The 13,528-nt window shown below is 32.7% G+C and overlaps 1 pseudogene across 1 annotated transcript in view; it reads right to left on the bottom strand.

Annotated features, from left to right (window-relative positions):
* Window positions 1-11,186, bottom strand: part of LOC116083534 — a 64,280-nt pseudogene extending 53,094 nt beyond the window's left edge. Inside the window, exon 1 of the transcript XR_004115764.1 lies at window positions 10,931-11,186. The product of XR_004115764.1 is annotated as an aconitate hydratase, mitochondrial pseudogene (transcript). The remainder of the gene's footprint in view (window positions 1-10,930) is intronic.
* Between the last annotated feature and the right edge of the window lie 2,342 nt (window positions 11,187-13,528).

Below are 13,528 nucleotides of genomic sequence, written 5' to 3' on the forward strand. Positions count from 1 at the left end.
CTCAGAAATCCACCTGCCTCTGCCTCCCAAGTGCTGGGATTAAAGGTGTGAGCCACCACCACCTGGCTAGCTGAGGGTTTTTTAATGTGAGCATAGAACATTCAGAATACACACATAACCTCTAGATAGATAGATAGATAGATAGATGGATAGATAGATAGAGATATAAATTTCCTATGCCACAATTCACAAGTGACAAATCAAATTTGATTTGTCTGCAATTTGAGAAACATGAAAACTTGTTACACTTGGGCCTTCCAGGAAGGCACCACCACCTGGCCACATTTATGTTTTTTTAAAAAATACAGAAAACAAAAAACAAACATCAAAATCCTCCTATCAGGTCTCAGGGAACCCTGCAGAAGAAGCTGTGGAAAGACTGTACGAGCCTGACAGGGGGTGGGCTCCAAGGAAAAGATACCTTCTACATACAGCAGGATTCATGTACATGTGAACTAGGAAAGAATGTATGACAGCATGGATGGGGCATGCACAAGAGAGGGACAGGTGGGGTCTCATCCCTGAAAGGAGAAGTGTACACCAGATCCCATCTCTAACATAGAAGATTGTCAAATTCATAACTACTTACAAATAAAATATTTGTTTTTCCAATGGAGTCTCACTGACTATGCAACAAATTGGTCATATGATCAGATCCCATGGCCAATAATATGTCACCCACAGAAAATGAATTAGTAGTAGTTTTGCAGGTTTGTTTTCACATAATATTTTTTACTATTTTTTATTGTTCTTTATTTTCTTGTATTTCTTTTCTTTTTCTTTTTATTAAGTTCATGAGTCATTTGTGTGTACATTATGGTTTGTGTTTTGTGCTTTGATGGGATTTGTGTGTGTGGACCTGTGTGAGTCTCTGTGCTTACATGTATTCCTTGTTTTGTTTTTTTCTTTGACTCCTTTTCTTCTTTGGGTTTGTTTGTTTGTTTGTACTCTAGTTTCTTTTTTTGTCTATACTTTATTATTAAATTATAGATGCATGTTGGTTTTCTAGAGAGACAAACTAAAAAAAGATGGTTACAAATGTGAAGTGGAACTGGGGTAAGATGGGAGATCGGGAACCATAATTAAAATTTGTCACACAAATATCTATGTTTAAGAAAAAAAATTAGGCCGGGAGGTAGTGGCACATGCCTTTACTCCTAGCACATGGGAGGCAGAGGCAGGAGGATTTCTGAGTTCGAGGCCAGCCTGGTCTACAGAGTGAGTTCCAGGACAGCCAGGACTACCCAGAGAAACCCTGTCTTGAAAAACCAAAAAATAAAAATAAATAAATAAATAAATAAATAAGAAAAAATTAGAAAAGAAAAAAATTAAAAGGACAGAAAAATAGTTCATGTCTCATACTTTGTATGCTATTTATGGGTATCCATTCATATTCAAGAATGTAGTTACAAAGTATGTATGACAGGTGATCAGTCAAGAGCAAATACTTCAGTTTCCTCAGGTAATACAGATAATGAGATGCAGTAGTCTTTACTCAATAATGTGTCCACATGTTATTTCCACATTTAATGTTTTGTAAACATGGAAGATTCTGTGTTTTATTTTAAATTACAATAAAATGAAATTATAAGCAGAATAAAAATAGGAGCAGAGGAGAGAAAAAGAGTAAAACCTGAAATCATACACATCAAGGGTAGAACCACTTATACATAGACAAGACTTACAGACTCTTCATGGAAGAACAGAGAGGGTGACAAACTGTGGTAGTAAAACATTTTTATTCAAGAAAATACATAAAAATTTTAGTTTAAAAATCCATGAGAAAGAGCAACTCATTTGGATTTTTTCAAATTATTTATGTCCCCACTCAAAGTATGTTTACTTTTAAAAAGCCAACATAAACACAAAACAGCAATAAACAAGGAAGTGCAAAATATTTCTATGTGTAAAAGATTAAAAGGAATCTTTATTTCCAAAGCTTATGAAACATCCTACTAGCATGTCTGTTAGGAGATATTTTAAGTTTATTAAAAAATTTCACTTCAAACTCTGTAATAGTTGCTTAGTACATAAGGGATCTGTCTAAAAAGAGTGGCGTGCATCCACTAATGTGGTTCCCAAGGAGAGAACATTTCTTCACAGCCTCTGTTGGTCATGGGTGAATTCTGCTGTTAATGGTCTGTGAATAGCATCATGGATGATCTCCTGGGGACAGGCCTAGTTGCTAATAATTTCTACCATGCAAATATGCTCATTGACCTACAATGGGAATGAAAGTGCAGCCTTCTGGAGTTGTTTGCAGCAATTAAACTCAGTGCCCAAAGTGGATACTCTCCACTCTAAGAATAAGGAGTGTGGCTAATGCCGTGCTCTGCCTTTGTCTCATATCCTATAATTCTTGCTGCCTTTCTCCTTCAACTGCCAGTGCCACGTGGGTTCTTCTGGTGAGGTTTTCTAGCACAGTCAGTGTGTCTGGGTTGTCACATATATGAAACTCGGCATTTCAGAATATAATAAGACTAATGGGAATCAGAGGGAACTTTTCCGTACATTAAAGCCTGTATTTTTGATGTACTTTCACTAGAAATATGACAGTGCGTAGGCGGAAACGACAGCTTAATAGAATGGCACGCAGGATGAAATTTGGAAGTGGGCCAGGAAAGAAGTTAAAGACAATTTATTACTTTTATTCCTTCCCTAAAGCATTTACCAGTCCTTATTGCAATACACTGAGATTCAATGTGTCAGTCATTAACTGCGCATCTGCTTCTGAAAATTTCATACAGTGATGACATACATCTCAAAGCTAACTCTAAACTGGAGAATATAGGAAATTGTTCCCCTATCCACACAAAGATCAAAAGATAACATAAAACAAAGTATATCAGTATCCAGACTTTTGTTTCATCTTAGAAAGTTGCAATGGACTTAAACAAAACATGCTGTGAGCATTTAATTTTACTGTTGATTTTAAATGCTATATAGCATGCACTTGAAATTAACAATCAAAATATCATACAAACATGCATATTAAGGATTGCATTTTGTAGATAAATCTATATTTTAAAATAGAAAATTAAAACAGCATTGCCTTTGTTATCTAAAGAAATTTACTAAACATTTGTTGATTTTGTGTTGTTACAAGCCTTCAACCAATTGGATTGTCACTATTTCTGCTTTGTAGTTCTAGATTTCTCACATTTGAAAAATGTGCTAAAAAGGATAATCAACAAAATCTATTATTTTTAGCAATTGGCAAAACTAAATAAATTTACCAAATGTGAAGGCAGTCCACTACACTCTTGAAAAATGTATATGCTGCTAGAGTCATATAAATTATTAATTTTACCAATAGTAATTGATTTTTATATCACCATTTTTAGGCTAACATATTCAGAATTGTTACTTAGAAATAACTCTTCACTAGTAACCAGATAGCACTTAACTATCTTGAGCTATCTTCCTGGACATACTATTTGAAAATATAAAGCTCAGAGTTGAGAACAAATTCTGCTCTGTACTAAGGACTCACTATATTTTCAAGGAATGAATATGCCAGTGGATATACCCGTGAAACTCAATTCACTTTTGTGATTCCATCATGAAGTCTAACAAAGTCTGAAAATTTTGACTGCTGCGATGTTACTTATATAACAAACAAAAAAATGAGAAATTCAACTTGAAATTTTAAGGTCATTAGTATTTTTAGGTCATATTAATCATGACTATATTTTAAATTATCATTAGTTTGTTATATTTAATGTTTCAAAGAATATTTTTATGCTTTATGTGTTCATGTGTGTGTTAGTGTATGGTTTTGGTCAGAAAATACTTGTGGTCATTAGTTTTCTACTTCAAAAATTATGGTACCAAGAACTGACTTCAAGTTGGGCTTTTTAGTGTTAAGTCCTTTACTGTTGCTGACGTTCTTCAGCCCTCATAAAATAATGTTTCAGAGGTTAGAAAAAAAGGAAACAAAAAAGAATAAAATGGAATATTAATGTTACTGTTGTGAAAATAAATAAGTAAAATAGTGAAAGACAGGAGGAAAATGTAAAAAGTGAACGATTTTATAAAAATCAGAATTCTAAGATAGCAAACCTAAATAATAAAGGGAAAAAAAACTCAAGAAACTAACCACCAAAAAACCAAACAAGCCAATCAAAAAATCAGGTATAGAACTAAACAGATAATTCACAACAAAGAAATGTCAAATGGCTGAGAAACACTTAAAGAAATGTTCAAAGTCCTCAGTGATCAGGGAAAGGAAATCAAAAAGACCCTGAGACCTTACATCAATCAGAAGGGCTATGATCAAAAACTTCAGGTAGCAACACATGTTGGAGGGATGTAGAGAAAGATGAATATACCTCCATTGCTGGTGGGAGTGCAGACTGGTACAACCACTAAGGAAATCAATCTGGAGGTTCCTCAGAAAATCGGAAATAAATCTACCTGAAGCTCCAGCTATTTTACTCTTGGGCATATACTCAAAAGATATACCACCAAGTCATGGGGGGCACATGTTCCACTTTGTTCATAGGGCCTTATTTGTGATAGCCAGAAGCTAGAAACAGCCCAGATGTCCCACAACAGAAGAATGGGTACAAAAATGTGGTTCATTTACACAACAGAATACTACTCTGTGATTAAGAATGAGGACATCCTGAGTTTTGCAGGCAAATGGATGGAAGTAGAAAATGTCATCCTGAGTGTGGTAACTTAGACCCAAAAGGACATGCATGTTGTATACTCACTAGTAAGTGGATATTAGCAAAAAAAAAAAAAAAAAAGGACAGAATATTCAGGATACAATCAACAGAACTCAAGAAGATTAACAAGAGGAAGAACCCAAGAGAAGATGCCTCAATTGCAGCAGTCTCAACTAACCAGGAACCCCAAGATTACTCAGACACTGAGCCACCAACCAGGCAGCATAGAGCACCTGATATGAGGCCCCCAACAAACATACATTAGAGGACTGCCCGGTCTGGACTCAGTCAGAGTAGAAGCACCTAATATTCAAGAGACTTGAGATACCAGGGAGTTGGAAGGTCTCGTGGAGTCGGGTTGTGGGAAGGGAGCTGGGGGACTCGGGACATCCTGTTGGAGACAGGGGTTGGGTAGAGAGGAGGTATGGGATGTGAAAGAGTCAGAGGAAAGATTGGTAGGGGCATAATGACTGGACTGTAAAAAAAGATAAAAAGACTAAAGAATGAAATAAATACATAAATAAGTAAATATTTCTTGCCACTTATGTTTTTTTCAAAATTTTATACTTATTCTTCCTTCAGTAACATATGAACAATGACCAACTTTCACTTTATTTGGTTTAGAAATTTCAAGAGATATTTGGATATACATTGTTCATACCAAGTACTGCGTAAAAACTCAGAGAAATTAATAGAAATTTCGTGCCCTCACTCTGAGTAATATGTTGAATAATTTTATTTGTTTTATTTGTTTGTTCCATGGCAATATTCTCTTCTCCATTTACATTTATGGTCTGGAGGTAAAGGCATAGGATACATGATATTAAATGTACAAACATTATTTTTGCATCCTATATTAGAGCATTTATTGTATATTTATGAAATTTATTTATAGCCTGGTTAGGATGAAACCAATGGATATGCTCTCACTGTCATGTTAAGGTACAAAATCTCAATGAAAACAGATATGTTAATGTCATAGCTAAAATACAATTGATAGAAAAATATACTCTCTTTGATATTCTTGGCCTTTTTACTTTTATCCAATAATGCTATTCTTTTACTTAATTTTAAATATCTGGATATTTATGAATTTCTTTGAATTCATACAAATAACAGCATCTATATTCTTTAAATTCTTCAAGAAAATGCATTTTATCTTTATTTTAGTATGAAGTCAAGATCTAAAATATGTTTAACTGAGGTCACATTTATCTTGTGTTTACCCTGTTCTTTTTCCTAAATCTAATAGAAAATACATTTGTTTTATTTCCAAATAATTTATAACATAATTAGAAATTCTTAGACCATCTATTAATTTATTTAACTACAAGAATAAAAGTAACCAATAAATGAAAAGTTGTTTATATATCCATTGATTTATTTTTTCTTAAAATGTATTTCTAAATCAGATAAAATATAAAATTGAATATAAGTCAAACTAATTATCTGGTAAAAGGACTAAACAGAGGGTCAAAGGAAAAAGTGTAATCTAGTTGTTTGTATTTTATATAGTCATTAAAGATTTATTAAACCTCTTAATTTTATCTTGAGAGGCAAGAGCAATTATGCATGATAAAATATATGACATGACATTTGAAGAAGAGGTTTTATGTGGAATAAAATTTGTATTTACTATTGAAAGATAACCTGACCTTGTAATTATAGAAAATCTTCACACCAAGAAGTGGCAAAGTACAAGAGGGAGACAGGAGACTTAAAAAATAAAAGGTTTTTGAGGAGAAAAATATTTTCCAGAGAATAATAGAAGCCATATTTGTAATAAAGTGTCTTATATCACTTTGTGCTCCATTGAAGGAAAATAATGATTTTGCCATCATTTAGAAGAAATATGTAATTTGTTAAGAGGAAATCACCCTGAAGATATAATACATATTTCTAGTCAATGGTTTTAATTATTATAATGGAGTACATTTTTAAATATGATTATAAAATTTATTTCTCCATTGAGAATAGGGGCTTCTTCATATGTTGAATTCAGAAGACAACTTGTAGGGGTCAGTTTTCTTTCTCTTCCACATGGATCCCAAAGTTTGAACTCATGTCCTCAGACTTGCTGGTAACGGTTTTGCCCACTGAGCCATCTCACTGACAAAAGAGGAAGCATGGAATTATATTTTTTGTCATGAGTAGCCAAGTGCCCTTGAATCATGCTGAGGGGGAAAATGATGTTTGAGTTCTCATCATCCAGAAGATGGTGAAGGTATGTCAAGACCCATGGTGTGCAAGACCAGCACTTTACACAGTGAATTAGATCTATTGCTTATTTATTATTTTTAAATGGTTAAAGAAAACCCCAAATTCTATTAATGTGATAGATTACATATTAGGTCAAAAATAACATGACTTTTTCACATATATCTTTCTTGGGGTCACTTGGGTTTCTTCAGGTATTTGATATATCATAATATTTTCTTATACATTTAATAATTATATTTTTGCTATCTCATTATATTATATCATATTATATTATATTATATTAAATGCTATCTCTTCTCTGAATGTGAAAAACACCCATCTGATTTCTATAGGAGATCTAGTATTCTAAGGTTTTTGTGTATTAAGAAAACCATAAGTTGCTGTGCAAGCTCACTTTTGATTGAGATGTCAGTTGACATATAGAGTAGCTGCTTCAGAACTTCAATGTAAAGATGAATGTAATTATACATTCTAAGAATTTGGAGAAAACTCTACCATGTTTCTAGATAACTTTTTACATTATGAGAAACACTGTGATATCTGGAACTAGAACTCAGTAGTCTTATGTGCTCAGTGTAGGTGACTAAGTTACTGTTCAGTCTTGACATCATTGTGATATGGCCGTCTGGGCCATCACATTGGGAATGTACAACAAAAATTTGTAATTATACAAAGTTGTATTTGATTTAATTATAGCAAGAACATATAGCAGTCACAAGGAAAAATCACAAAAAGTACCTCAAACACTCATTATGTCCATTTCTGTGCTATTTCTTCCATGTCAGTCTCTTCTTAGCTGCCTGCAGGTGAATGGTTCACATGCATCAAAGGAAGAAAGAAGTCCAGTTTGGTCTACAGGCAATTTTGCATATTACACACAATTAAAAGTAAATACCTATAATATTTCAGCCCCCTTTTAGAACATGTGTGAAAGGCAGTAGCATTGGAACTCCTTACCACTAAATAAAATGTGAAAATTCTAGTTACTCAACTTATATGTAGGTAATACTGGGCTAGATGCACAATTATACAGTTATGTTCAAACTGCTTCCAATAAAATGAAGATTGAATGTGATTTAAAAATTACTGACAAGCATAACTGTAAAAGTGGCATCTGATATGATCTAGTATTCAGGAAAAAGAAAATTGAGTCAGCTGTGTCCTAGGTAAACAATAGTCTCACCAGAGGAGAATTTTCATAGCTATGATTCTAGAATAACAAGACTTGAACATACGAAAAAGATTTTTTTAAATCATTTATTTTCTTCCATGGTGGTCTCATGAACAAAAGACCCATAGTGGTGGTAGCTATAGCATTAGGCATGGACTTTAGAATTTAGGTTGCACACATCAAGGTCAACCTGATTATTCATATTGTTGAGCTTCTAAACTGACAGTAGCAGTGAACACACTGAATCCCAGGTATGACTCTGTTTCACAGGTGTTCAGCTAGAAACCTGGGGTCAGGCTAGTTATTTAAGAACAGTTTCTATCATAAAAAAGAGATAGTACTCCTTGTCTTCCTAGAAGATAAATTTATCCAGAGTATGGATTTGTCTTCTCCACATGCACAGCTTAGGCCAGGAAAACCATCTGAGAAATTACAGTTATGACTTACACACTATTTGATATTTTGTAAAACATTGCTTCTAATAAAGGAAATCCCTTCAAAATCAAACAAGTGTAGCAATGAACGCATGCTCAGGGATTTCACTATTCATGCTCTCTTCTTCACCAGCCTGATTGATGTGTCCTTTGGGAGTGACAAAGTAGCCTTTCAAAGACTCTGTAGCATTTCTAATTAGAGGCCAATGTCTTTGTTGGCAAAAGCAAGGTTCTTTAGTAGGTTATATATGCTCCGAATCATAGTCTAATTTATAGTGTTTTCCCCTTGTTGTTGGCAGTCACATTTTTTATGAGTAAAATCAAAGTGGGAAGTAAAATGCACTAGTCACCATGGCCTATTTTGCCTCCTCTAAAACTGAGTCTTACAGTTTCAAATACTTTATATTTCTCTAGTCTGTAGCTATCAAATTTGACAGAATTAATTTCCAAAACTAATACAACAATAATTTTATTATAGTGAAAATTTTGAAACAATATGCTTGGCCATATAGAAATTTTGAAAATTAATGATGGGGTCATCATACCATGCAAAAAAGAACAGGCAGCTGATAAGACTTAAACTTAAAGGGAATACACTTAATGAATATTGGAAGACTATTAGTTCCTTCTCTGCTGAAGCCATCTGATGTCTTAGTGAGGTCCAAAACATTTGAAGAGTTTTCCTCCTCATATTTATAAGATAGCATTGCAAAGCATAAATGTGTGTATGTTTTAATATTTTGTTCTATTATTAGATCCTTTATTACATAATGTTGATATATTTACATTGCATCATATTCCTAATTTTACATCATAGCATATAAGAGGTCTAATATTAAAAAAAAACATTTAATACATTTTCTGAGAAAGGTCCTCTTCTTCTTCATTATGCTTCTTCTCCTTCCTTGTCCACCTATTCTTTGTCCTTTTCCCCCTCTCCAATATCCTCCTTTGTCTTTTTATTCTTTTTTTCACTTCTTCACTTTTGAGACAGGGCTTCATGGAGCTCATAGTCGGTGGCCTTACTTTCTCATGTCTGAGGCTATCCTTGAACTTCTAATTCTCCTGCCTCTATGTCTCAGATGCTAAGATTACAATCATTTTTCAGTACTCCTCACTGGAGTCTTTCATTTTTCCTTTAAGCAGCTAGTAGATAGTGTAATTTCAATTGCACAAATGGAAGTTTTACCATGCTTGGTGAAATTTTGAAGTCACTATAATTTTTATTTGTATATTGGATATAATTGGCAAGTTAATAAAAGGTGGGTTAATGTAAATAATTCTGTGTTGAGTTCACCATATCACAGGATGCATCGATAGCTAGTCAAACATTGGTTTGGGTGTACTTGTGAAATTCTTTCAGAAAAAAAAATTAAGTTGACAGAGTCTTTAATGCAAGTGTTCTGTCCTAATTCAGATTGGGTAAATCCAGCATTCAAACTTCAAGAGAACTGAATAGATGGAAAATGTGGAAAAAATATTCTGTGTTTGCGTCTTTATCTATATGTCTGTGTCTATGTCTTTCTGTGTCTGTCTTTGTCTGACTCTGAACTTGGGTGTAAGACATTCCTATTTGGGTTATAATGATCTTGATTTTTTAATGAAGATTGAGATTGTTTTCCGTAAATTCATCTTTCAGACTCTTGACTCTATTCTCCATAAAACAAATCATCTGAGACCCATGCTACCATGGATTAGTTGTAGAATTTCCAGGCTTTTTTGATTATATGAGTTACTAAACACCAGTAAAACAGACATACACATACTCAAATACACAACCTGTATTCAGGCAAACATGCCCCTAAACATGCCTTCCCCTGTTTTGTTTCTCTATTCTAACAATGACTAAACACAACATAATTAGATTTTCAGGGTTTTTTTTAAATGTAACATTGCTATATAATATCGATTTTTAATACTAACTTATAATTAAATTTCTCACTGTTTATTACTGAATACTATTTCCATATGTGCACATACTAATGGAGTGTATTCATTAATCTAATAAAATAATGTTTACTTCCTGTTAATTGTAAGCTAATACATAACATAAAACAACCACAAATATAACTACATAAGAATTCATAAATGAAAACTAGTTCTTTTGATGGAAAATTGCAGATGATCTGGAGGAACAGAAAAGTTTTAAATAACTACCAAACAAATATCTGAGGATTAGATTAAAGAATTGCTAAATATTTTCTCCAAGTTTTGTTATAATTTTGTAAAATGGAAAAATAAACGTTTTACATGCTTTTTCTGAACATACTACCTCATTTCCCATAAATTCTAAAATTTTATTTTATGATTCATTTAAATTTTTTATTTAAAAGTTTATTGAAAGTTTTATTCATTTAGAACTTTAAAAAATATTTTATGCCTTACTTAAAATTTTATATTGTGATTTATGAGATGAAATATTCTGTTCTTACCCATGTGTTTTTCCTGTTGCTTTTCTCTTTTAATCTTGTGAGTGATGCTTTCTCTTGCCTTCTGATACTGTCCCAGCACTGATTCAGTGATGAGTAATTTGGAGGTACCTTTGCTGGGGTCTAGAGTTATCTTTACGTGCACATCTTTCTCCAAGATATCTTCCCTGAACAGTATAACTTTGTCTTCCAGCTGTTCAATGAGACAAAAGAAAGCAAGAATGGGAGCTTCCTGTTTATTCTTTCTAGATTTCTCCATGACAAACAAATGATAGTCACTGAGTTTGCCTGCATTTGCCTATAAATTTTCTATGGACACAGGAATGCAAATCTGTTTTTCCATTTTGACTCAAAGCCTATATACCCATTGTCTTTTTTGTATTAATTTTTATTATGTAATATACTATTATAGTGTACATTTTATACCTGTTTGCCAAACATTATTGTCAAATTGTCCCATTATATTTTATTTTCCTCTTCAACTCCTACATCTCAATAGTGCCCTTGATATGAGTATATCATTTTGTTGTTTGCAAGGCTTGTGCAAAAGACACATTTAGAATGTGATCATGATTGCAGTGAGCAACACATCTCCATTTTCTGTATTTCTACTTTGATGTTTTTCTGTTATTTGTGTTTTTATGCTGAACTCATAACTTGTAGGGGTCTCTGTATAAGTGACTACAAAAGGCAGGAAAAATATATTTTTCTAATTAGTGCTGCCCATTTTGCACTTAAAAAATATGTCTACTTCAGTAGATTATAGCTTAAAATATGTTGAAATACTTAGACATTTTTAAACTATTACAATATTCTCCCTCCAACAGGAATTAAGAAGAATCTATGAGTTTAGTTATTAGAATTAATTTTTGTAAATTAATATGAATTATAATAATATATTTGAGGTCTGCTGACATCTCCTGATCTTTTAGGTGAGGTGTGTTCATGAACATACATGTGGTTTCCCTGTAACTATAAGTCAATTTTTAAACTAAGACATGCAGTTCTATTAGATTCCAGCAACATCAGTGATTTTATTGAAATGTTTCAGAGCAAAAATTGTAAAATCAATTATTATTATCTGAAGACAATTTTACATGAGATAAGTTTAGTAAAGTAAATGCAAATATTTCTACAGTAATTAATGGAGTGGTAAACTCAAATATAATATCAAGTCTTCAATTCAGCATGTACTGTACAAAAATTACTGCTTAGATGCATGTGTGAGAGCTGTATTTTTATGTTTGTGTCTGGTAATATTAATAGAACATTAACATAAAAAGCAATGTTATTTAATTATATTTTAGAGATTATAGTACTTTATTTTATATACCAGTAATATGGAGTTTTCTGTTCACTTATTAGGTCATGACTCCCATATGTATTAAAATCCTTAATGTGGTATACTTTGGATCATAAAGGCATAGATGCAGTTTGAATTAATTTCTATTGTCATATGTAAAAAAAACAGACTTTGAAGTTTCTCTGGAGCACACATGAATATGCTCAGCTAAATTTGAAAGCATCTACTAAGCAGTAACATACCATTGAACTTTTGTACATCTATTTCATAACAGTTAGGGTTTTATGAATAGTAACATGTAACAGCAACAAATCATATAGTTAATGAAATATATTGTTTGTGTAATGTATACAAGCTAGTAAGTAATACTGAAAAGCAATGATACCAATACAATTTCCGTTGTTAAACTTTGTTTACTCCTGTGGATGTTATTCTTTCTTAGGATGTACAACAACATATCGATAATTAATAAAAAATGAATTTCTAAAGTTAGTAGATGAATTTATTTGGACTAAAGAGTGCCTTACTAAAAAACTATGAAATAAATTTTCGTTTTGAGATTTCTGAAGTGTAGTAGCATTTCTCTGTTAAGGTGTAACTACTGTTTATTTGAAAAGAGCTAAATTACCTGGAGGGATGGCTCAGTGGTTAAGAGCCTTGGCTGCTCTTCCAGAGGACCTGAGTTCAAATCCCAGCCACCACATGGTGGCTCACAATCACCTGTAATGAGATCTGATACTTTCTTCTGGTGTGTCTGAAGACAGTGGCAGTGTACTCATATACATAAAATAAATATCTTTTTAAAAAATAAAATAAAAAAGAGCTAAATTATAAGCTAGTTGGTAATAAAACAAACCAAACCAACCAACCAACCAACCAACCAAACAAACAAAAAACAAAGACAAAAAAGAAAGCAGGGCAGATGAACACCTAAGCCAACAGTAACAATTTTGGGTAATGGAACCCTGTGTTTATTGTACTTGTTTACTACTAAGAGGGAGGATATTCTGAGAACTTTCTAGAAATCTCAGATTGATTATCAAAAGAAATTTATCCTCTTAGCAAAGTACTGTTTAAGATAAATCTTCAACAATGTTCTATGTAGCACTTAAAAAAAAACTATTTAAAGTAATTTTATTTTTCATATAGATAATTTATGCCACTAGAAAAGAGGCTGTGGATGACTTGTATTTACAATAGGGCTGGAGGTCCTGCTCACTCTTACAGTAACAAGCCAACTGGTATATTCTGCTCTTTATTGGAAGCAGGGCGAATTTACTATCCGTATTACTTCTATT

This window comes from Mastomys coucha, unplaced genomic scaffold (genome assembly GCF_008632895.1).
Source record: "Mastomys coucha isolate ucsf_1 unplaced genomic scaffold, UCSF_Mcou_1 pScaffold12, whole genome shotgun sequence".
Classification (NCBI taxonomy): domain Eukaryota; kingdom Metazoa; phylum Chordata; class Mammalia; order Rodentia; family Muridae; genus Mastomys; species Mastomys coucha.